Source organism: Phyllobates terribilis, unplaced genomic scaffold (genome assembly GCF_046119375.1).
Source record: "Phyllobates terribilis strain yellow unplaced genomic scaffold, ASM4611937v1 Scaffold_2__4_contigs__length_985480577, whole genome shotgun sequence".
Classification (NCBI taxonomy): domain Eukaryota; kingdom Metazoa; phylum Chordata; class Amphibia; order Anura; family Dendrobatidae; genus Phyllobates; species Phyllobates terribilis.
In genome coordinates, this window is record NW_027362762.1 from 947945683 (window position 1) to 947970214 (window position 24532).

Here is a 24532-nt window from a genome sequence, read left to right on the forward strand (position 1 = left end):
GGCGTGAACAAGCCGGAACCCCAAGCACGAACCCGAATTTGAAATGCCAAACAAATTCGCTCAACACTAGTCACAACAAATCCTAGTTCCGGCAACAAGATCAGGGAGACAGACAGAGAACTGAGCACACACCTCACAGAACAAAGCTACAGCTGACAGAGACAAGAGGCAGACAGCCAGCTAAAAAGCCTGGGAATCATTTCAAACAGGAGACGCCTGTAGGAAATCCAGCACTCCCCGGTCCTCATTGAGCGACTGGACTGTAACTCACCACACTGAAAGGAGGAATCATGACACCTCTTTTCTGCATTGTATGACCTCTCAGTCCTCAATTTTGTTGTGACGCACATATTGGTTGCTTTGTGTCACAAGCAAAACTGTTAATTCTATCATATTTTCCTATGATCCGACTGAAAGTTTAAATTTTCAACAGCGCTTCGATCCATTTTTTTTACCACCAGTGGGCAGGCTCTTCTGGTACCTGGCACAATACTCTTGTATTTTTTTAATTTCTCCATGCCCCTTTCTGGCATCATGCTCAGCAAAACTACTCTACAGATCCATAAAAATCAGATGGCTTCCAACACCTTTTTATTTTCTGCAGGCAGATAGCCATGATTCTACCTAATCACTGGAACAGACAGTAGAAGTCAGCGGTGCACTCAACAGTCTGACTTACTTTTGCAGGTCACAGGTAAATCATTTCAGGCAGTTGCAAGGAAAGTAGGCTGCTCCTCCTTGTACTAGCCCAACATGTCGGTCCTGGATGGGAGCAGTATACAACCACAAACTCCAGAGGAACATATCTGTTTACTCCAGAAGACCCAAATTATATGGCATTCCAGAGCAGGTTCCAGTGTGTAGATGGTGGTTCGCAACCACTTAGGTGGATATCAGGATCACTTCACTCCTGGCAGACACAACCACCTACAGGACCTCTCTATCACAATCTTGCTGACTGTCTAACTACCTCTGAGCAAAAGTAGTTGCCTCTAGATATATTTCCACCCCAACATAACTGTAACGGGTCTGGGAGGCGGAACCTCTGAGCAACTATACAAGGGGGCGGTCCTTGTAAGGAAGCGGGTGACTCCCAGGGAAAACGGGCAGGTAGTCACGGCAAGTGACAGGGACAGTCTCTGGGTAGAAGGGCAGGTAGTCACGGCAAGTGACAGGGACAGTCTCTGAGTAGAAGGACGGGTACTCACGGCAAGTGACAGGGACAGTCTCTGGGTAGAAGGACAGCAGGCAGGTGGCAGGTGAGCGCTCCCAGGTAAGCGGGCAAGAGTCTCTGGACAGGCAGGTGGTCACGGCAAGTGACGACAGAGCCTCCAGGTAGGCTAGCAGACAGGTAGCAGGTGAGCGCTCCCAGGTGAGCAGGCAAGAGTCTCTGGACAGGCAGGTGGTCACGGCAAGTGACGGCGGAGCCTCCAGGTAGGCTAGCAGGCAGGTAGCAGGTGAGCGCTCCCAGGTGAGCGGGCAAGAGTCTCTGGACAGGCAGGTGGTCACGGCAAGTGACGGCAGAGCCTCCAGGTAGGCTAGCAGGCAGGTAGCAGGTGAGCGCTCCCAGGTGAGCGGGCAAGAGTCTCTGGACAGGCAGATGGTCACGGCAAGTGACGGCAGAGCCTCCAGGTAGGCTAGCAGACAGGTAGCAGGTGAGCGCTCCCAGGTGAGCAGGTAAGAGTCTCTGGACAGGCAGGTGGTCACGGCAAGTGACGGCGGAGCCTCCAGGTAGGCTAGCAGGCAGGTAGCAGATGAGCGCTCCCAGGTGAGCGGGCAGGCTGGTCGATAGACAGACTGACAGGAGTCAGAAGGCAGACCGTCGGACCGCAGGCTTGCAAGCAGGTAAACGGATATCAGGCAGGTATCAAGCAGGAATCTGGCAGGTGACTGGCAGGAAACAGGCAGGAATCTGGCAGGTGACTGGCAGGTAACTGGTAACGGGACCTGAGGGCTGAAGCAGAGTGAAGGCTTTGCAACAACATTGCTCGGGCACCTCCATTTTGGAGGAGGTGCCTTAAATATGGGAGGTCCTCCGGCAATTGGCCGGGGACTCCTTAGGACGGCGCGCGCAGTCCCTTTAAGAGAGGGGGAGCGCGCGCGCCCTAAGCACACTGCCGGGGAAGGAGCGCGTGCCGGAAGCAGCGGGGAGAGAAGCGCTGGAGGACGCCGCGCCAGGAGCGGGGAGGTGAGAGGGACGGCGTCTCTGCCTAGTACGGGGCAGAGACGCCGATGCTACAGTACCCACCCCTTTAGGCCCCCTCTTTTTTTGGCCAGAAAGAAATTTTTCAAGGAGAAGCGGGGCGTTGATGTTCTCCCTGGGTTCCCAAGTTCTCTCCTCAGGACCAAACCCCTTCCAATCTACCAGAAAAAAGGTCTTTCCTCTTACCCTCTCGGAGGCCAGAATACTCTCTACCTCAAAGACGTCATCAGCGGAAACCGGAGCAGGAGGGGCACCTGGATTATTGGAAAAAGAGTTAAAGACAACGGGTTTGAGGAGAGATACGTGGAAGGAGTTGGGAATCCGTAGGGTGGCCGGGAGTTTTAATTTGTAGGCCACAGGGTTAATTTGCCTGAGGACTTCGAAGGGACCGATGAATCGAGGGCCCAACTTGAAGGAGGGTACTTTGAGCCGCACATGCTTGGACGAGAGCCAAACCTTGTCTCCCGGACGGAATTGAGGCGGATCCAGACGTCTCTTATCAGCATATCTCTTCATCCGCCCAGAGGACAGAAGAAGAGCGGACCTGGTACTCTCCCAAATAGTAGAAAATTCGCTGACAAGAGACTCCGCAGCAGGGTTGTCCACAGAAACGGAGACAGGAAGCGGAATCCGGAGGTGCTGGCCATAGACAATAAAGAACGGGGACTTGGAAGAGGATTCGCTCTCGTGGTTATTATAAGAGAACTCGGCCCAAAGAAGGAGGTCCACCCAATCAGAATGGTGGGCATTAACAAAGTGCCGGAGATAGCTGGTAAGGATCTGATTGATCCGCTCCACTTGACCATTGGACTGAGGGTGGTAAGCGGAGGAGAAGTCCAGGATGAAGTCCAGCAGTTTACATGTGGCTCTCCAGAAGCGTGAGGTAAACTGAACCCCTCGATCCGACACGATGTGGAGGGGTAGGCCATGGAGACGGAAGATATGGCGAATAAAGTCCTTAGCCAGCTCAGGTGCAGACGGAAGACCAGGCAGGGGAATGAAGTGGGCCATTTTAGAGAAGCGGTCCGCGACCACCCAAATGACCGTACACCCGGCAGAGACAGGAAGATCGGTAATGAAGTCCATAGCGATGTGTTGCCACGGGGCAACAGGTATGGGAAGTGGCAGGAGATGACCAGCTGGTAAGTGTCTGGGAATTTTGTTGCGGCCACAAGATGAACAGGCAGAGACGAAGTCTACCACATCCTTACGCAGGGTAGACCACCAGTAATGCCGGGAAATGAGTAGGAAGGTCTTCTTTTGGCCGGCATGGCCAGCTAGTTTAGAAGAATGACCCCAGCGAAGAACCCTCTCACGGTCTGGAGGCGCCATGAACGTCTTGCCGGGTGGAAGACGAGTCAAATCCAAGGGGTCCACATTCATCACCTTGGAGGGGTCGATAATGTGCATAGGCTCCTCCTCTTGGTCGGAGGACAGGAAGGATCGGGACAAGGCATCAGCTTTGACATTTTTGTCCACCGGGCGGAAATGAAGGATGAAATCGAAGCGGGCAAAGAACAAAGACCACCGGGCTTGACGTGGATTAAGTCTCTGGGCATTTTGGAGATATGCCAGGTTCTTGTGATCCGTATAGATGATCACCGGGTATAGAGCCCCTTCAAGCAGGTAACGCCACTCCTCCAGCGCCAATTTAATGGCAAGCAGTTCTCGGTCTCCTATGGAGTAATTGCGCTCAGAGGAGGAGAAGATTTTAGAGAAAAAGCCGCAGGTTACCATTCTCCCGGAGGAAGACTTCTGGGTGAGCACCGCTCCGGCTCCAGAGGAGGAGGCATCAACCTCCAGGTAGAACTGTTTGTTGCAGTCCGGACGGTGCAGCACAGGGGCAGAGGAGAAGGCTTGTTTCAGGGAAAGGAAGGCCTCCTCAGCTTCGGATGACCATACCTTGGGATTTGCTCCCTTATGGGTGAGCGCAGATATGGGCGCAGTCCGTGACGAGAAGTGAGGAATGAAGAGACGATAGTAATTAGCGAAGCCCAGGAATCGCTGTATCTCCTTCAAGCCCTCCGGACGGGGCCACTTTAGGACAGCAGAGAGCTTCTCGGGATCCATTCGCAAGCCTGTCTGGGAGATAACATAGCCCAGGAAAGGAAGAGAGGTCTGCTCAAAAAGGCACTTCTCGTATTTAGTATAGAGATGGTTCTGCCTGAGCCTAAGCAGGACCTGACGAACATCCCTCCGGTGTGTGGGAAGATCCGGAGAGAAGACCAAGATGTCATCCAGGTATACCACCACGCAGGAGTAAAGAAGGTCACGGAAGATGTCGTTGACCAGTTCTTGGAAGACGGCGGGAGCATTGCAGAGACCGAAGGGCATCACACGGTACTCATAGTGTCCGTCCCGGGTATTAAATGCTGTTTTCCACTCGTCGCCTTTAAGACGATCAAATAACTCAGAGATGAGCGGAAGGGGGTATTTATTTTTAACCGTGATCTTATTGAGTCCTCTATAGTCAATACAGGGGCGTCGCGAGCCGTCTTTCTTTTTGACAAAGAAGAATCCGGCTCCAGCCGGGGAGGTAGATTTCCGGATAAATCCCCTAGCCAGATTCTCTTCAATGTACTCAGACATGGCCCGGGTCTCGGCTGCAGACAACGGGTAGATACGCCCACGGGGAGGAGTGGTGCCAGGTACCAGGTCGATCGGGCAGTCATATGGCCTATGGGGTGGCAACGTCTCTGCTTCCCTCTTACCGAAGACGTCCGCATAGGGCCAGTAAGGAGCCGGGAGACCTGGTAAATTTGCTGGAGTAGGCGGAGGGCAAGCTGGGCGGACCGGAACCAGGCAGGTCCTATGGCAGTCTGGACCCCATCGGAGTACTTCACCGGATCGCCAGTTCAATACGGGTTCGTGTGCCTGGAGCCAAGGTAGACCTAGCAACAGGGAGTGAGAAAGTCCGGGCAACACATGGAATGAGATTTCCTCAGAGTGCAGCATTCCCAGCTGCAGGGTTATGGGTTCAGTGACGAGCAGGATGGTCTCCGAGAGAAGTCTTCCATCCACGGAGGCGACTGATAAAGGTTCAGCCAGGGACTTGGTGGGAATACGGTATCTCTCTACCAGAGACTGGGAGATGAGGTTTCCAACAGCTCCAGAATCCAGGTCGGCGAGTTCAAAGTGACGGTTTTCTCTCCAAGCAATAGAGACCGGTAAAGTCAGAGACGGAGAGGGCTTACTTTTGTCTAGGACGACCTCTCCGAGCGGTCCTAGACACTGGCGTTTCCCGGCTTCTCCGGGCAGGAACGGATGAAGTGCTCCATACTGCCACAATAGAAACAGCTTCCCTCGGCTCGGCGAGATTCTTGGCGAGATCTGACCATCTTGGTCTGGTCGATCTGCATAGGTTCAGGCGAGAGCGCCCGCGGAGTGACTGATTGAGAGGCAGGTCTCAGGGAAGTAGGAGCAGAGCAAGAAAAGTCTTTCTCCCAGGTAGTCTCTTTGGCACGTTCTTGGAACCGGATGCCAATCCGGGTAGCTAGTGACACCAGGTCATCCAGAGTGGTAGGAATGTCCCGACCAGCTAACTCGTCCTAAATCCGACTGGAAAGACCCTCCCAGAAGACGGACACCAGAGCCTCATTTTCCCAGGCAAGCTCAGAAGCGAGGGTGCGGAACCGTATGGCATATTGGCCCACGGTGAGACTCCCTTGGCGGAGACTTAGCAGAGAGGAGGCAGAAGAGGTTTTCCGTCCAGGTTCATCGAAGACTTTCCGGAAAGCAGCGAGGAAAGACCGCAGGTCGGACACCAGGGGATCGTCTCTCTCCCACAGGGGATTTAGCCATGCCAGTGCCTCCCCAGTAAGATGGGACATGATGAAGGCCACCTTGGCCCGGTCGGAGATGAACTGGTATGCCAATAGCTCAAAGTGCAGGGTGCACTGGTTTATGAAACCCCGAGCTAAAGTAGGTTCGCCGGCAAAGCGTGGAGGTGCCAGAAGCCAAGGTCCATAGTCGGGTACCATGAAGGGACTGGATTGCGGTACCGCAGGAATGGGCACGGCTGGACCAGAGGTAGACATAGACAAGTCACACAATGCGCCTAGACGAGAGTTAACGGACCGTAGATAGGACAGTACCACCTCCTGCTGAGTTTTCTGACGTAAGACTTCCTGGTGCAGATCGGAGATCTGGGGGCCACCGGGTTCCATGGCCCGAGCAAACTGTAACGGGTCTGGGAGGCGGAACCTCTGAGCAACTATACAAGGGGGCGGTCCTTGTAAGGAAGCGGGTGACTCCCAGGGAAGACGGGCAGGTAGTCACGGCAAGTGACAGGGACAGTCTCTGGGTAGAAGGGCAGGTAGTCACGGCAAGTGACAGGGACAGTCTCTGGGTAGAAGGGCAGGTAGTCACGGCAAGTGAAAGGGACAGTCTCTGAGTAGAAGGACGGGTACTCACGGCAAGTGACAGGGACAGTCTCTGGGTAGAAGGACAGCAGGCAGGTGGCTGGTGAGCGCTCCCAGGTGAGCGGGCAAGAGTCTCTGGACAGGCAGGTGGTCACGGCAAGTGACGGCAGAGCCTCCAGGTAGGCTAGCAGGCAGGTACCAGGTGAGCGCTCCCAGGTGAGCGGGCAAGAGTCTCTGGACAGGCAGGTGGTCACGGCAAGTGACGGCGGAGCCTCCAGGTAGGCTAGCAGGCAGGTAGCAGATGAGCGCTCCCAGGTGAGCGGGCAGGCTGGTCCATAGACAGACTGACAGGAGTCGGAAGGCAGACCGTCGGACCGCAGGCTTGCAAGCAGGTAAACGGATATCAGGCAGGTATCAAGCAGGAATCTGGCAGATGACTGGCAGGAAACAGGCAGGAATCTGGCAGGTGACTGGCAGGTAACTGGTAACGGGACCTGAGGGCTGAAGCAGAGTGAAGGCTTTGCAACAACATTGCTCGGGCACCTCCATTTTGGAGGAGGTGCCTTAAATATGGGAAGTCCTCCGGCAATTGGCTGGGGACTCCTTAGGACGGCGCGCGCGGTCCCTTTAAGAGAGGGGGAGCGCGCGCGTCCTAAGCACACTACCGGGGAAGGAGCACGTGCCGGAAGCAGTAGGGAGAGAAGCATTGGAGGACGCCGCGCCAGGAGCGGGGAGGTGAGAGGGACGGCGTCTCTGCCTAGTACGGGGCAGAGACGCCGATGCTACAATAACAAAAAGACTGTATCATAGATTTGGTAAGGTGTTTAATAGTGATGAGCGAGCTCTAAAATGCTTGGGTGCTCGTTGCTCGGGTCCAGCACATTGGAATACTCGGGTGCTCGACCCGAGCAACGAGATGAATGTAAGTCTATGAGAAACTCGAGCATTTTTCTGGCCTCAAAACAATGTTCCCATTGTTAGGAAGTGGGTTTCCTATTGTGTTTGCCTATGCAGTGAATGCAAATGTTGCCAAAAACTTGGAGGCACTCCAATGCCCCTTGGAAGAGACGTAGAGGGCCTCATGAAAATTTTTTCCCATTATTAGGAAGTGGATCTCCCATAGTGTTGGCCTATGCAGTGACTGCAAGGGCTGCCAAAAATTGGGAGGCACTACAATGCCCCTTGGAAGAGACGTAGAGGGTCTCATGAAAAAATGTTCCCATTATTAGGAAGTGGATCTCCCATAGTGTTGGCCTATGCAGTGAATGCAAGGACTGCCAAAAATTGGGAGGCACTCCAAAGCCCCTTGTAAGAAATGTAGAGGGCCTCATGAAAAAATGTTCTCATTAAAAAGGAGCAGGTCTCCTATACTTGTAATGCCCATTTTCTAAGTGTATGGGCTGACAAACATTTACCCCTGGGGGGTATACATGAACATACTGTATAACAATTTTTTTTTAAGGGCATCATAAACACCTTTTAAAAAAATTATGTGGGTGTTGCATCACGGATCACGGTCACCCTGGTGATATGGTGGTGGAAGATGAGGATGAGGAGAAGGAGGACGACAAGAGCAAATAGCCAAAATCAGGAAGCATATACCCATGTGTGGGTGTGAAGAGGTGCATGGGAATACACCTCCCAAGAAAAGACACTGGATGTGAGTTTATGTTACGCTGCTATCATTCGGTGGTGTTAAAAAGTCTGGCCCAATCCAGCCCTTGTTCATTTTTATAAGAGTCAGCCTGTCAGCATTTTCAGTTGAAAGGCGGATGCGCTTATCAGTTATAATTCCACTAAAAACCCTCTCTGATAAAACGCCAGCGGCAGGCCAGCCCGGGACCTCCAAGGCGAAGAGAGCCAGTTCATTCCATGTATCCAGCTTGGATACCCAATAATTATAAGGCACAGAGGAATTACAGAGGACATTGGTACGGTCGGCATCCCTCAGCATCTTCCCAAACTTTGCACTCCTTGTGAGAGTACCCCACGCCTCTGGGCCTGTGTGATGGTAGGGGCTGAGAAAATTCTCCCAGAACTTGGACAGTGTTCCTCTGCCTCTGCTGGATTGGAGTTGTGTCTCTCTCGCCTGTAGTCCTTGTTTGTCCAATGAACTGTGACCTCTGCCGCCAACGTTTTCAGATGGGAATTTTTTTAATAGTTCCGCAACAAGGGCCTTCTGGTACTGCCCCATTTTTGACGACCTGTCCGCCTCAGGAATAAGAGATATAAAGTTCTCCTTGTAGCGTGGGTCTAGAAGTGTCACCAACCAGTAATGACTGTCACGCAAAATTTGGAGAACGAGAGGGTCATGGGAAAGGCAGCGTAACATAAACTCAGCCATGCGTGCCAGACTGCTAACAGGCAAGACTTCCTTGTCTTCAACAAGAGGACGACTGACGATGCTCTCCTCCTCCTCCTCTCTGTCCTCAGGCCATCCACACTGAACAGACGGTATTACAGTTGTGCAGGTAGTACCGTCTATAGCGCATGAAATTGGATCCTGTTCTTCCTCCTCCTCCTCCTCTTCCTCGTTGTCACCCAATCCACATTGGGATGAGATGAGGCTGGGCTGTGTGTAATCACCCTGTATGGTTCCTTGCTCCATCTCATCGTGCTCCGCCTGCAATGCATCCTCTTTGACTGTGAGCAGAGAGCATTTCAGACGACAGAGAAGCCGGATGGTGACGCTAGTTATGGCGTCATCACCGCTCACCACTTGGTGGAGTCCTCAAAGTTTTGGAGGATGGTACATATGTCTGACATCCATGTCCACTCCTGATGTCTTATGTGTGGAGTCTGAACTGAATACTGACGGCCTTGTTGATGCTGGTACTCAACAACTGCCCTCTTCTGCTCACAAATCCTTCCCGACATCTGAAGTGTAGAGCTTCAACGCGTGGGGACATCACACACCAGTCTGTGATCCGGAAGCTGCAAACGCTGCTGAAACACGGCAAGGGCGGCGGAAGCTGTAGGTGACTTTCTAAAATGGGCACACAGGCGGCGTACTTTAACAAGCAGATCCGGCAGCTCCGGGTAGGATTTGAGAAACCACTGAACCATAAGGTTAAGCACATGGGCCAGGCATGGTACGTGTGTGAGCTCGCCTCGTCTCAGAGCCACCACAAGGTTCCGGCCATTGTCACACATGACTATACCTGGCTGTAGGTTCAGCGGTGTGAGCCACAGATCTGCCTGCTCTTTTAGAGCTGTCCACAACTCTTCAGCATTGTGCGGTTTGGCACCTAAGCATATTAGCTTCAGCACAACTTGTTGCCGCTTGGCCGAGTCAGTGCTGCAGTGTTTCCAGCTTGTGACTGATGTGGTAATTTCAGAGATGGAGGCTGAAGAGGAGGAGGAGGCTGAGGAGGATGAGGTGCAGGAATTGTAGACTGTGGGGGCAACCCTGATTGACCTAGGGCCCGCTATCCTTGGCGTCGAGAGGATGTGTTCCGTTCCAAGGTCTGACTGGGTCCCGGCTTCCACTATGTTAACCCAGTGTGCCATCAGCGAGATGTACCGTCCCTGCCCACAAGCACTTGTCCACGTGTCCGTGGTTAGGTGGACTTTCCCAGTAACTGCGTTGTTGAGGGCATGGCTAATGTTTTGTGACACATGCTTGTGTAATGCAGGGACGGCACACCGGGAAAAATAGTGGCGGCTGGGGACCGAGTACGGAGGGACGCCATCAGATTGCAGAAAGCTTCCGTCTCCATGAGCCTAAAAGGCAACATTTTGAGCGCAAGCAGTCGCGAAATGTGGGAATTTAGTAGTGTGGCCTGTGGGGCGTTGGCTGCGTATGTGCGCTTGCATTCCAAGGACTGGTGTATAGACAACTGAATGCTGCGCTGGGACAAGGACGTGGACGTGCTTCCTGATGCTGCTACTTGAGAGTGTGCAATGACAGGTGCAGGGTAGGAGGCATCTTCACATGCACCATAGACAGGGGATTTGCTTGCATGCACAACAGCTGAAGAAGCAGTGGTGCCACCCGCAGACACTGTTCCTGGACCCTGGGGTTCGGCCCACAAAGTTGGGTGCTTTGCTGCCATGTGCGTGATCATGCTGGTGGTGGTCAGGCTGCTATTTTTGCCACCCTTGCTGATGCTGGCCTGGCAGGTGGTGCAAATGGCCTTTTTGGGGTTATCGGCAGAGTCTTTAAAAAACAACCAGACTCGGGAAGACCTAACAGTTGTACTGGCAACTTCCTTCGTGTTGGTGTTACGGGGAATGGTTTACTGCCTTCTGTCTGCGCCACCACACTGCTTCTTCCTGCCTGTTGGGGTGCTCTGCCTCCCTTCCCCTGTGTGCTGCTGTCCTCACTCTGCATGTCTTCCTGCCAGGTTGGGTCAGTTACTATATCATCCACCACCTCGTCTTCCACTTTTGCACCCTGGTCCTCCTCCTGACTTTCTGGCAATTGTGTCTCTTCATCGTCCACCTCTTGTGACACTTTCCCACCATCGCCTTTGTGTGACCGTGGCTGCTCAAATATTTGAGCATCGCTACATGCGATCTCCTCTTGCCCCGCTTCAAGTGGATCTGGCGAGAGGCCCGAATCTATAAATGGAAAATTGAACAGCTCTTCGGAGTGTCCAAGTGTGGGATCAGTTGTCTGTGGGCACTCGGCATGGTGGGAGGAAGGAGGTTCAGGGTGAGGAATATGCGGTCCAGACTCATGGCTAATGAGACTTGACCGTGTGGAAGACAAGGTAGTGGTGGCGGTGGCTAAGTGACTGGAAGCACTATCTGCTATCCAACCAATAACCTTTTCACACTGCTCTGTGTTCAATAGTGGTGTGCTGCGGTCCCCTATTAATTGGGACAGGAAGGTCGAACGAGAAGATGTGGGTGTTTGCTGTGGCACAATTTCAGCTTGCCCACGGCCTCGGCCTCTGCATGCACCATCACTATCACGTCCAGTTCCCTGTCCCTTGCCACGTGCCTTGCCCTTTATAAATGGAGGACAATATCTTCCACACTCTCTGCAAATGGCTGAATTATATGTGATCCGTGTGACGGACAAACCACAGTTTTAAATACCTGGCCTGTAGGTAACTATTTTGAACAGCAAACTGGTGTCAATAGCTTCACTGACACACTGAAACAAATTTTTAATGGAGGCCAGAAATGGCAGTATTTTCTGAAAACGTTTATGTGATCCGTGTGACGGAGTAAACACAGTCTTAAATAGCTGAATTTTTAGTGCTTGTAATATGGAAAGGACCTGGCTGTATTCTGCAGTGCCAACAAGCAAATGGCGCAGAAAAACGGTGTTCTCTGGATTGCTTTTTAAGCAAAGAATGAGGATTAAGATCCAAAAAATAATTATTTCTGGACCCTGAGACCTGGGCCTATGTCTAGAAATATCTAACAGCAGCAGCTGACATAACTGGAATGGAGCCTCTTGTGCTATATGCACTGCAGTCTGCTATATACCCTGCCTGTCTATATACACTGCCTGCCTGATATCTCTGCAGATGGATTAGTCCTCAGAAGGACTGTTTGTTGAGATGGATATGTGTCTCTAATATAGTCTGGTATACCTACACTAACTAGATACAATAAATCTCTCCCTAACTCAGCAGCACCTCTCCCTACACTGTCTGATCCGGAGTGACTGTGACGAGCATGGCGGCGCCTGGTCTGATATACACCTGATGACGCTGTGCGGCCAGCCAATCACTGTAATGCCACAACCAACATGGCTGCGGCATTACAGTTTGTGGCAGACAATCCCTGCATGTTTATTGGCTCTGTAAAGAGCGCCAAACATGAAGGAAGGGGACCCAAGCTCCCGCCGAGCAACCCCGGAAATACTCGGCGAGCGCCGAGCATCTTGAGCAGTGAGATGCTCGGGCGAGTACCGAGCAGTAGCGAGCATGCTCGCTCATCACTAGCGTTTAACAATGAAAGAGAAAGAACGCCTTCTTCAAGCTCACCTGCCCCGATGATCATAAGAAATACATATTATGTGAGGCTGCAATTGTAAAGACCCATAAAATAAAGTTGACTTATAAACTGTTAAACTGTAAGATATAAAGGCACAAAAATGATAATATTGCAGGGTTTTTTCTGCAGTTCCCTCAAAAGATATAAAAATTAATTAATAAATGATATGTACCCCAAAACAGCACAAATAAAGACTTCAACCTGTCTCACCAAAAATAACCACAGAAATGGCTAAATTCATGGCAAAATATAAGTTAAGGCTCTCAAAATGCAGCTAGTTAAACTGATTATTTTTCCATAAAATATTATTATTGTCCAAAGTACTAAAACATATAAATCTCTACTTATTTGCATCTCCATATTCCTTCCAGCCATTAGAATGCTAACTTATCATTTTTTAACCACATGGTTAACATAAAAAATGGTGAAATTGTTGGTTTTTAATTGAAATGAATCAATAAGTTGTAACCAAAAATTGAGTTATTGAAAAATACAACTCAAGCTGCAATAAAAGAAAATAAGTCCTTGTATGTCTATATTGATGGAAAAATAGGTATAGTTCTTGAAATGAGCCAATGAAAAAACAAAAAGATACTTAAAGGGATTTTCCGATTTTAATCAGATTACCAAGCCCTTCGGCCCTTTGTATACATTTTATTCTGTTCTTCTTCATTCCTCTAATCCACCGATGTGTATCTGGGCTGTTTACATGCAGTACTTTCAGTCAACTCCAGACTATACTTCCCATTAATTCCATCACTAGCTTACAGGCAGCGCTGTAATGTCCCTCTGAGCTTTTGCTCAGTTTTCTGTTCCCATCCACTGCACCCTCTCATTGCCATTTTGAGCCTCTAGTCTTAGAAAGCTGGTATGCCGAACTCACAGAAAATGCAACAGACTGGATGTTCATGTACCATGATCCTTTTCTATTGCAATAAAATTGAGCTATTCAACGAACTAGCAATATGTGCACACTGAGGAGCAAAATTGTTTAGTACTTAAAGATCTTGACCAAGAAAACCTCTTTAAGGATCATTAATTTTATGCATTCACAGTTTACTAAACTTGGCCAGATATCGACAAATCCCACTTTTCTGTTAGTATAGAAATCTGCCCAAGTTCTTTTGCTGGAGGCCTTCTTAACAAAAGCCATGATCCCTCAGTTTCTTTATTAATATACTTTATTAATGTTTGTAGATATACAAAATGCAACAAAATCTGTAGCTGCAGTACTCATGATATGCTCTCAGGAGTTATAGGGTAAATTCACATTTTTGACACTAGATATAAATTTAAACACAAACTGTTTTGCTGTTATAATGGTCAATATGCTAAGAAAAGTTTACTAGGACTGAGTGTATATCCCATCGCGGTGCCACAAAAATTAACTCAAAAAGGTAAAATTGTAATTGAGGTTTTCACAAATTCATAAAAAGTAGAATACTGAAATAATGTAGGGTTTTTTAAAATACAATATTCACAGTATGTGGAAGTAAAGGTATTGTTTTTAACAATACCGTGCTAGGACAAGGATACACATTCTACACAGTGTAACTAGTAAGTCAATTTTTTTTTCACATAACTTTTCACATAACTTCTCTTCCCCATATGATAAGGAAGGAAATTCAATATGTAAATAAATCACTTATAATTAATTGCTGGAAAACGTTTTCATAAAAGCTGAACCAGTATGTTGGAATTTCCTTATTATCAGCAATTCCCCATTTATTATTTTGAGGGGTTTACTCATCAAAGAACTAGTAATGTAAAATGTCAGAAATGTGTAATCTGTAGTCACATCTGTAGTCACATAAATGCTGGGAATCCCATAATCACCAGAACTAAAAACTCATGAAGCTCTTTTTGAGCATTGTGAAGCTTCATCTCCATTTAACTGGGGTTGGACAAGTTAGGAAGTATCACGTTAGCTTATTAAAACAAATGAGAAAACCTAGTGCCACAAAAAATCTTCCAATAGGGGCTAGAGGGCACTTAAAAAATGTCCTAGTAGAATAGTTGTTGGTCCCAGTGGATTGTATGTCTCTCCGACCCTCGCTAATTTTATATATATATATATATATATATATATATATATATATATATATATGGTGCCTCTCCTATTAATGCACCATGATAAACAGTGTGGTTAACACACCTATAAAATACATACAAGCTAAGAATTATCATGCAGAAAAAGAAAATAGCTGATGTATAATGAGTGCAACATTTAGTCTTCATAAAACCAATAAATATCAGCAAATCAATTAATTATACAGTGAAAGACAAAAAAACATCCAGATAACTGCTGTTTTTGATTGTAAGTTTCTTTATGTCAGGTTTAACAGGTTCTTCTTCACTTGACAATATCATAATCGGCGTCATCATTTTCTGCTCTTATTGTGGCGTATGTGATAGTCTCTGTGCTTGAGTTCACTCCATTTTTTGGTTTGGACTCCCCAAAATCAATAGTTGCGTAATGTAATTCGGGAACACTTTGGCACTGTTCAGCGGGGGGTGCCTGCAAATCAATAAAAAACATGAACCTCTATGGTAGTTCCATCCTCATTAAATAAAAAAAAATGTTTTGGTCTAATTGACTTAACTATATAGAAGCCTTGGAAAAAGTCTTAATACTTCTCCTAAGACAATGGCAAGGACTATTTTGCAATGTTTTAAGTCTGTAAGTTGAACTAGTGTTGAGCGAGTATGTTCTGTTAACCCTTTCGCCGAGTATGCTCGGGCCGAGCTCCGAGCATTTACAGCTGCTCGGTGATATGGTTGAATCGCTCGCGTGTGCACGATTTGCAACTGTTTGACAGTTTTATTACATGTGAGGAATGTCTATTTCTTACACATTCCTCACATGTAATAAAGCTGTCAAACAGTTGCAAATCATGCACACGGGAGCGATTCAACCATATCACCGAGCAGCTGTAAATACTCGGAGCTCGGCCCGAGCATACTCGGACAGAACATACTCGCTCAACCCTAGTTGCAACCAAAACATAGCTCCCCTGTCCTTGGTGTCCATGATTAGTGTCGCTATCTTATTGCTTCTCCCTATCCCTGGTGTCCAATGGTTTAGCATTACCATCCCTGGTGACAAGTGGTTTTGTATTACCATTCCTTGTATCAAGTGGCTTTAGCACCCCTATCTCTAGATTCAGAGGCAGACATATCACTGTTGCAGCCAGTTCATCTGCACAGGGTCCATAGGGAAGTAGGAGGCCATCACTACTGATTTAAGCTTCTTTGTAGTCACTTATAGGCAAGATATTAGGAAGAGGGTCTCATTACATCAGACTGCTTCCTTTTATGCAGTAGATTGTCTCTTTGAGGATCCAAACTCAGGACCTGTTGTATGGAAGGCAGAACCTCTAACAGTGAACCTCTCGCTATATTGTCCTGTATAAGTGAATTTTCTCTGCCTAAAAATCTCAATCTTTATTTTCTCTCAGGCAGGCACATTGTACTGGTATATACAGATACGGCTTTAAATTCCAGTAGGTTAAAGAAAAAAAAATAAACATCAGACATTTTTCATACAATTGAAAAAAAAAAACAATTAAATAAAATTGCCGCAATTGTTTTTTTTCTGCATTTGACTCACAATAAAAGTTAATATATATGTGTTACTTATATATGTGATGGCAAAATAACGTCTAAAAAATAAATCTTATCGCACAAAAATGCAAAACCTCATATAGCGAAGTTTATGTAAAAGTAAAATAATGTATGGCTTTCAAGATGAAAATGTAAAAAATTCTGTCCATCTGAACAAATGCATCACAAAAATTACAAGCAGTTAAAAGATTAAATGACAAACCTAATAGCACACAGCTGCCTCTTTCCTTTATAGGGTATGGTCACACATGAGTGTTTTTTGGTATAGAATATATTTATGCTATTTATACATGTGTACATTGCATATGTTTATATGTGGAAGGTGCATCATGGGGGTGGGTGGCTCAAATACATGTTCTGCGCAGGGGATATCAGTGTCTACCCCTACTTGATGTCCAATGGTTTAATGCACTTGTTCATAATATCCAGTGGATTATTTCCCTTATTACCATTATCCTGTGGTTTAGTGCTCTTGTTCATGTTGTCCACTGGTTTAGTGCCCTTATTTCTGGTATCCAGTTAATTAACATCCATATTTTGATGATCCAGCTTCTCAATGTCCTTATTTCTGGTATTCAAAGATTTTGTACTTTTATTCATGGGGACCAATGGTTTAGTGCCCTTATTCCTATCCAGTAGATTACTGCCCTTATTCATGGTGTTCAATGGATTATTATTAGTGTTGAGCGAGCATGTTCTGTCCAAGTATACTCGGCCGAGCTCCGAGTATTTACAGCTGCTCGGTGATGTGTTTGAATTGCTCCCGTGTGCATGATTTGCGACTCTTTGGCAGCTTTATTACATGGGAGGAATGTGTAAGAAACAGCCATTCCTCACATGTATTAAAGCTGTCAAACAGTTGCAAATCATGCACACGGGAGCGATTCAAACATATCACCGAGCAGCTGTAAATACTCGGAGCTTGGCCTGAACATACTCGGCGAAAGGGTTAACAGAATATACTCGCTCAACACTAATTATTATCCATATTCATGGTATCCAGTGGATTAGTTCACTTATGCCTGATGTCTAGTGGTTTAGTGGACTTATTCATAGTATCAGTAGATTTTTTCCCTTATTCTTACTATCAAGTGGTTTAGTGCCCTTATTCATGTTATCAATTGGTTTAATGCTCTTATTCCTGGTTTTTAGTTAATTAGTATCCTTATTCCTGTTGTCTAGTGGATTAGTGTCCTTATTCCTGGTGTCCAGTGGATTAGTGTCCTTATTCCTGGTGTCCAGTGTATTAAAGTCCTTATTTCTGGTGTCCAGTGGATGTGTCCTTATTCCTGGTGTCCAGTGGAGTAGTGTCCTTATTCCTGGTGTCCAGTGGAGTAGTGTCCTTATTCCTGGTGTCCAGTGTATTAGAGCCCTTGTTCCTGGTGTCCAGTGGATTAGTGTCCTTATTCCTGGTGTCCAGTGGATTAGTGTCCTTATTCCTGGTGTCCAGTGGAGTAGTGTCCTTATTCCTGGTGTCCAGTGGAGTAGTGTCCTTATTCCTGGTGTCCTGTGGATTATTGTCCTTATTCCTGGTGTCCAGTGGATTAGTGTCCTTATTCCTTGGGTCCAGGGGATTAGTGTCCTTATTCCTGGTGTCCAATGGATTAGTGTCCTTCTTCCTTGTGTCCAGTGGATTAGTGTCCTTATGTAGCGCTGGCGTCCCTGCCCTCTGCTAGGCAGGGACGCTGCTCCCCTCACCGCTCTGCTGTCAGCGCGCGCTCCGTCCCGGCGTCCTCTCCCCGCTCTGCTGTCAGCGCGCGCTCCGTCCCGGCGTCCTCCTCCTGCTCTGCTCTCAGCGCGCGCTCCTTCCCGGCCCCTGTGCTTAGGGCGCGCGCGCGCGCGCTCCCCTCCTCTTAAAGGGGCCGCGCGCGCCGCCCTAAAGAGTCCCCGGCCAATGGCCGGAGGACTTCATCATATATAGGGCACCTCCTCCAAAATGGAGGGGCCCGAGCAATGTTGTTTGCACCTGTGTCTCACCTGTGCTTCAGCCCTCAGGTCCCGTTGCCAGTTACCTGCCAGTTACCTGCCAGTTTCCTGCCAGTTTCCTGCTAGTTACCTGCCTGATTCCTGCCTGAATACTTGTTACCTGCCTGCCTGCCTGAGGTCCGACGGTCTGCCTTACAACTCCGGTCAGTCTGTCTAAGGACCAACTTGTCCGCTCACCTGGGAGCGCACATCAGCTACCTGCCTGCTTGCCTGAGGTCCGACGGTCTGCCTTACAACTCCGGTCAGTCTGTCTATGGACCAGCTTGCCCGCTCATCTGGGAGCGCTTCTCCGCTACCTGCCTGCTTGCCAGCCCGGAGGCTCCGTTGTCACGTGCTGTGACCACCAGCTATCTCAGAGACTCTTGCCTGCTCACCTGGGAGCGCATCTCCGTTACCTGCCTGCTTGCCAGCCCGGAGGTCCCGTTGTCACGTGCGGTGACCACCAGCTATTCCAGAGACTCTTGCCCGCTCACCTGGGAGCGCTTCTCCGTTACCTACCTGCCTGCCAGCCCGGAGGTTCCGCCGTCACGTGCCGTGACCACCTGCTATTCCAGAGACTCTCGCTTGCTCACCTGGGAGCACACATCTACCATCTGCCTGCTAGCCTACCCGGAGGCTCTGCCATCACAGGTCGTACCTACCCCTTACCCAGAGACTGCCCTGATCACTTGCCGTAACTCCCTGTCCGTTCACCCAGAGACTGCCACCCGCTCCCTTACAAGGGCCGCCCCCTTGTATAGTAGCTCAGAGGTTCCACCTCCCGGACCCGTTACAGTTTACTCGGGCCATGGAACCCGGTGGCACCCAAGCTCCCTCGCTCTCGGACCTCTGTCTTGAACTGTCCCGTCAAAGGTCCCAACAGGAGTCCATCCTGGGTCACCTGCGGAATGTCAATACTCGCCTGGATACTCTGACAACACCACCTGCAACTACGGCCAGTACCATGGTATCCTTTTCCGGACCCCGGCTCTCTGCACCTCCTCGCTTCGGAGGCGACTCCGTCCTGGCTCGGGGCTTCATAAATCAGTGCACCTTGCATTTTGAACTATTGTCCCACCAGTTTAACTCCGACCGAGCCAAAATTGCATTCATCATGTCCCATCTCACCGGGGAGGCTCTGGCCTGGCTAAATCCTCTATGGGAGAGAGGAGACCCCCTGGTGTCCGACTTGCCTGCCTTTCTCACGGCTTTCCGGAAAGCCTTCGACGAACCCGGACGGAGGACCTCATCCGCATCATCTCTGCTACGCCTCCGTCAGGGAAGCCTCACCGTGGGTCAATATGCCATACGGTTCCGTACCCTTGCCTCGGAGCTGGCCTGGGATAACGAAGCTCTGGTATCCGTCTTCTGGGAGGGTCTGTCCGGCCGTATTAAAGATGAACTTGCTGGTCGGGACATTCCTACCACTCTCGATGACTTAATAACTCTTGCCACCCGGATTGACCTACGGTTCCAGGAACGTGCCAAAGAGGTCACCCGTGAAAAGGGGCTTCCACGTCTGGTTCCTACTTTTCTGAAACCCGTCACTCCTTCCGTTTCTCCCCAGGTACACTCTCCTGAGCCTATGCAGGTCGACCAGACCAAGATGGTCAAATCCCGTCAGGACTTTCGCCGTGCCGAGGGGAGCTGCTTCTACTGTGGCAGTAAGGAGCATCGGATCCGTGCCTGCCCGGAGAGGTCGGGAGAACGCCTGTGTCTAGGTTCGCTCAGAGGACTTGATCTAGACAAAAATAAATCCTCTCCATCCCTGCTGCTGTCTGTCTCAATCATCTGCGGGGAGAATCGTTATTCCGAACTAGCCCAACTTGACTCTGGAGCAGCCGGAAATCTTATTTCACTGTCCCTGGTGGAGAAATACCGCATCCCCACCAAACCTCTGGCTGTACCCTTGTCTGTTGTTGCCGTGGATGGGGGCCTCTTATCTCGCCCCATCCAATTCATCACCGAATCCGTTACTCTGCAAGTGGGTATGCTGCATTCAGAGAGTATCTCCCTTCACGTTCTGCCTGGACTCTCTCACGCCCTCTTGCTAGGTCTGCCTTGGCTCCAGAGACATGCACCCGTGCTTGACTGGCAAACCGGAGAAGTCCTTCGCTGGGGACAAGACTGTCATAAAACCTGTCTGGTTCCCGTCCATTCCGTCCGTCCCTCTCCTATCCCAGCTAATCTACCTGGACTTCCGATTCCTTATTGGTCTTGTGCTGATGTCTTTGATATGGAGGAGGCAGAGACATTACCACCTCATAGACCATGTGACTGCCCCATCGATCCCGCCAGAGTAATGCAGGTGGCTTCCGTGAGTCTAAATTGTCTCCCTCCTGGTAAGACGTTCGTATCGGTACCTGATCGGGAGAGGATCCTACACTGGGGTCATTCGTCTAAACTAGCTGGCCACGCCGGTCAGAAAAAGACCCTCCAGCTTATTACCCGGCACTACTGGTGGCCTAACCTGCACAAGGATGTTATGGACTTTGTTTCTGCCTGTGTGTCCTGCGCCCGCAACAAGGTTCCGAGACACCTGTCGGCCGGCCGCCTTCTTCCTCTGCCAGCACCTGCTGCCCCCTGGCAGCATATAGCGATGGACTTCGTAACTGATCTGCCCGTCTCTGCCGGTTGTACGGTCATTTGGGTGGTCGCTGACCGCTTTTCCAAGATGGCTCACTTCATTCCCCTGCCAGGTCTTCCGTCTGCACCCGAGCTGGCTAGAGTCTTTATCCGCCACATCTTCCGTCTTCATGGCCTGCCCCGTCACATCGTGTCGGATCGAGGAGTACAGTTCACTTCTCGTTTCTGGAGAGCCACTTGTAAATTGCTAGACGTCACTCTGGACTTCTCCTCCGCTTACCACCCACAGTCTAATGGTCAAGTGGAGCGGATCAATCAGAACCTGACCAGTTACCTCCGGCACTTCGTTAATGCTCACCATTCTGACTGGGTGGATCTCCTGCCATGGGCCGAATTCTCGTACAACAATCACGAGAGCGAGTCTTCCTCCATATGGGAGAGTACCCGGTCCGCACTCCTTCTGTCATCCGAGCGTATGAAAAGGCACGCTGACAAAGGACGTCTGGATCCTCCTCAATTCCGTCCTGGGGATAAAGTCTGGCTCTCGTCCAAATATGTCCGGCTCAAGATCCCTTCCTATAAGTTGGGGCCTCGGTTCATCGGCCCACTGGAGGTTATCAGTCAGATCAACCCGGTGGCCTATAAATTGAAACTCCCGGCCAACTTACGGATCCCTAACTCCTTCCATGTATCTCTCCTCAAACCTGTGGTACTTAACTCTTTTTCTAAGTCTACAGGTACGCCTCTTGCTCCGGTTTCTGCTGAGGACGAGTTTGAGGTAGAGAACATTCTTGCCACCAAAAGGGTAAGAGGAAAGACCTTTTTCTTGGTAGATTGGAGGGGGTTTGGTCCTGAGGAGAGAACGTGGGAGCCCCGGGAGAATATCCATGCCCCTCTCATCCTAGCTAAATTTCTGTCTGGCCTAAAAAAGGGGGGGCCTAAAGGGGGGGGTACTGTAGCGCTGGCGTCCCTGCCCTCTGCTAGGCAGGGACGCTGCTCCCCTCACCGCTCTGCTGTCAGCGCGCGCTCCGTCCCGGCGTCCTCTCCCCGCTCTGCTGTCAGCGCGCGCTCCGTCCCGGCGTCCTCCTCCTGCTCTGCTCTCAGCGCGCGCTCCTTCCCGGCCCCTGTGCTTAGGGCGCGCGCGCGCGCGCTCCCCTCCTCTTAAAGGGGCCGCGCGCGCCGCCCTAAAGAGTCCCCGGCCAATGGCCGGAGGACTTCATCATATATAGGGCACCTCCTCCAAAATGGAGGGGCCCGAGCAATGTTGTTTGCACCTGTGTCTCACCTGTGCTTCAGCCCTCAGGTCCCGTTGCCAGTTACCTGCCAGTTACCTGCCAGTTTCCTGCCAGTTTCCTGCTAGTTACCTGCCTGATTCCTGCCTGAATACTTGTTACCTGCCTGCCTGCCTGAGGTCCGACGGTCTGCCTTACAACTCCGGTCAGTCTGTCTAAGGACCAACTTGTCCGCTCACCTGGGAGCGCACATCAGCTACCTGCCTGCTTGCCTGAGGTCCGACGGTCTGCCTTACAACTCCGGTCAGTCTGTCTATGGACCAGCTTGCCCGCTCATCTGGGAGCGCTTCTCCGCTACCTGCCTGCTTGCCAGCCCGGAGGCTCCGTTGTCACGTGCTGTGACCACCAGCTATCTCAGAGACTCTTGCCCGCTCACCTGGGAGCGCATCTCCGTTACCTGCCTTCTTGCCAGCCCGGAGGTCCCGTTGTCACGTGCGGTGACCACCAGCTATTCCAGAGACTCTTGCCCGCTCACCTGGGAGCGCTTCTCCGTTACCTACCTGCCTGCCAGCCCGGAGGTTCCGCCGTCACGTGCCGTGACCACCTGCTATTCCAGAGACTCTCGCTTGCTCACCTGGGAGCACACATCTACCATCTGCCTGCTAGCCTACCCGGAGGCTCTGCCATCACAGGTCGTACCTACCCCTTACCCAGAGACTGCCCTGATCACTTGCCGTAACTCCCTGTCCGTTCACCCAGAGACTGCCACCCGCTCCCTTACAAGGGCCGCCCCCTTGTATAGTAGCTCAGAGGTTCCGCCTCCCGGACCCGTTACACCTTATTCTTTGTGTCCAATGGTTTAGTGCCATTAATTCTGGTGTCCAGTGTTTTAGTGCCCTTATTCCTGGCGTCCAGTGGTTTAGTGCTCTTATTCCTGGTGTCCAGTGAATTAGTACTTTTATTTATGATGTCCACTGGTTTAGTGCCCTTATTCCTTATATCCAGAGGTTCGGTGCCCTTATTCTTGGTGTCCAGTGGTTTAGTGCCCTTATTTATGATGTTGTGTGGTTTAGTAATCAACAACTTTGAAATGTGGTGCTGGCGAAGTATGCTTTCAATACCATGGATGGCAAGAAGAACAAATAAATCAATTTTGGAACAAATCAAGCCAGGCATGTCATTTGAAACAAGGATCACCAACCTACGACTTGGCTACTTTGGACACATCATACGAAGACAGCAATCACTGGAGAAGGACATCATGGTCAGAAGAATAAAAGTAACAAGTTGAAGAGGAAGACCAGCAACCCGATGGCTTGATGAAATCAAGATAATGGCAGAGAAGACCCTGGTGGACCTATCTAGGCTTGCACAAGATCCATCTTCCTACAATAGTGTTCATCCATTAAGTCGCCATGACTCAAAATCGTGCTGAAGGTTGTTAAAAAAAAGTGCTTTAGTGCCCTTATTCTTGGTGCCAAATGGTTTAGTACTCTTATTCCTGGTGTTCAGTGGTTTAATGCCCTTATTCCTGGTGTCCTGTAGTTTAGTGCCCTTCTTTATTATGTCCAGTATTTTAGGTATAGTGCCCTTATACCTGGTATGCATTAAATTAATGACCAGATCCGAGGTGTCCAGTGGTTCATGGTTCAATGGACATATCCCCGGCATCGTAATTTAATACCACTATTCCCAGTTGTCAATGCATTAGTTCCCTACTTCTTAGTGTACTGGTTCGCTCAGAAGTCAGTGGATCCTACACTGCTTTTCTGTTGACACTACCGACTGAGAGAAATATCCTATCCCTGGTCTTAAAAGATGGTAAATGAGTGATGGATTAGGTATACAGTATATAATTCCACATGTGTTAATTCATAGTTTTGATGCCTTCAGTGTGAATGTATAATTTTCAAAGTCCTGAAAATACAGAAAAATCTTTAAATGAGACGGTGTGTCCAAACTTTTGGTCTGTACTGTATATACAGTATATGTTTATAGTGAATACTCTGATTTTATTGACACAGTGGCCTATGCTGACATGGAGTGCCCTTCTCTTTATTAATACCAACTACAATGCCTCTTGCAATTCAACAGGGCATTCTTTGCGTCATTGACATGGGGTCTCTACTGGTGTCATGTTATGTGGCCAGTATCGATGTCACCGACATGGGGGCACTGTGGCCCTCACTCATCACCGAAAACATTAGATAGAATAGGAGGTTCCGCTACCTCTGATCCCTCCTGGAGATTCTCTGTCTCTGAAAAGGCAAAAAATAAAACATTTATCACATAAATATAAAATGTAATATTCTAAAAAAAAAAAGCCAATTTTGGACTTAAAATGAAACTTTGAAGAGCGAACATATTTGATAGTTCACTAGAATTTGTCCAAGAAATTTGCATCAACCTCAAGGCGTAGTTGACGTAGCGTGAAATTTTTTTAAATAAATTGATATTCATTCACCTCTTCTCAACTTTCACCTTAACTAACAACTCCCTTGAATAGTCTTTCTGATCTAGTCATAATTTAGAGGCTGTGTTCTTCATGCCACTGGTCCTGTCAAGTTTTTGGTGCCTCCAGTGTCCACTAGACCCAGTAAGTCTAG

General features: G+C 49.3%; 1 long non-coding RNA gene across 1 annotated transcript in view; it reads left to right on the forward strand.

Annotated features, from left to right (window-relative positions):
* The window catches only part of LOC141239379 (uncharacterized), a 225403-nt gene that overhangs the window by 170549 nt on the left and 30322 nt on the right, over positions 1 to 24532 (forward strand). The window lies entirely within an intron of this gene.